Source organism: Rhincodon typus, chromosome 1 (genome assembly GCF_021869965.1).
Source record: "Rhincodon typus isolate 14 chromosome 1, sRhiTyp1.1, whole genome shotgun sequence".
Classification (NCBI taxonomy): domain Eukaryota; kingdom Metazoa; phylum Chordata; class Chondrichthyes; order Orectolobiformes; family Rhincodontidae; genus Rhincodon; species Rhincodon typus.
Window position 1 is genome coordinate 65,453,159 of NC_063332.1, and position 1,389 is coordinate 65,454,547.

General features: G+C 37.9%; 1 protein-coding gene across 1 annotated transcript in view; it reads left to right on the top strand.

Moving 5' to 3' along the window:
- The window catches only part of ipo11 (importin 11), a 310,760-nt gene that overhangs the window by 206,637 nt on the left and 102,734 nt on the right, over positions 1–1,389 (top strand). The window lies entirely within an intron of this gene.

The window sequence follows — 1,389 nt, forward strand, 5'->3', positions numbered from 1 at the left end:
TAACTCTGATTTTTTCTTCACAGATGCTGCCAGACCTGCTGAGCTTTTCCAGCAACTTCTGTTTTTGTTCCTGATTTACAGCACCTGCCGTTCTTTCAGTTTTTATGGATAATGGTAAGCCTGGGAGAAAGAAAACTTGATAATGGGGGTCATAAGTAGATGAAAATGGGTTGGCTGTGCTGAAAGCAGCAATTGTTAAACTCAACATTGAACCCTGAAGGCTGTAGGGTCCCCAAGTGTAAAATGAGATGCTGTTCTTCCAGCTTGCACAGAACCTCATTGGAGCACTGTAGCAAGCTCTATACAAAGAACAAAGCCAAGAAACATGGTTGGGTTTAATAATTTTGGAGCCTGAGCACCACCTTCCATGTATTTACCCACCCTGTAGTCCTGGCCCTGTCGTGACATGCGCTGACCTAAAATGGAAAAAACTGAACCTCCTAAGTAATATCTTTAGGATTACAATCTGAGCCATGGGGAAATTGGCACAGTTCTTTTTTTTATATTACTTGGAGAAGAGAGATTTGTCACTGTTAGCTGTTCTTATTCAGCTGGGTTTAGAGGGGGAGTGAATTTTTTAGTGAAGCAGTTTTTTTTTAGTAATTTGTCAGTAGACATATATGGGAAAGTTAAGCTGGTATTTATTGTTCCAGCATTTGGTTTGAAATTCTGCCTAATACTTGCAAGTTGTGCAATTGCTTGACAATTTTGTTTTAAAAGCACCTTTTTCTTAAAAGTAAACTTTTTTTTAAAAGAGTCTGGTATTATTATAGAGAAATACCTTTTCCTTGATAATGATCTCCATGTACTAATCTGCGGGTGTTTCTTGAGCCTTTATGTTATGAAATTCCTGACATTGTCAGTGAGAAAATATTACTGGATGCCACTACTTGGTATTTCATTTAATGCAATGAAATACCAATGGGATCAAGAGGTGAAATTTCAGTTCAAAGCAATTTTTTTTCCAATGCAACTGTCAAAGCGGAGATAAAAATGAAATGAATCAGTTTATTTGTTAATTTTTTTCATTTGTTATATCGATTTCTGCTGGTGCTGGTTGATGAAGTGCTTTGTCATGAACAGCAGTAGTAGCTGTCTTTATGAGCATACTTACACACCATAGTGTGTCGTTGCATTACGATCCATTATTTATTTTTCTTGGGATAGAAAGTCACAAAGAGAGAAATTAGTCTAGATTCATCAAGTTGTATATGCACCTGAGAACTATTACTAGGAAAGGATTGTAACTAGTTTTAACAGCTGATTAGTAGAATTTTCTACAGTAGCAGCATTGTTAGCAGTGCTGCTTCGAAGTGCCAGGGCCCCAGGTTTGATTCTACTCTTGGTGACTGTTTGTTTGTGTGGAGTTTGATGTCCCGTCCCCCCGAC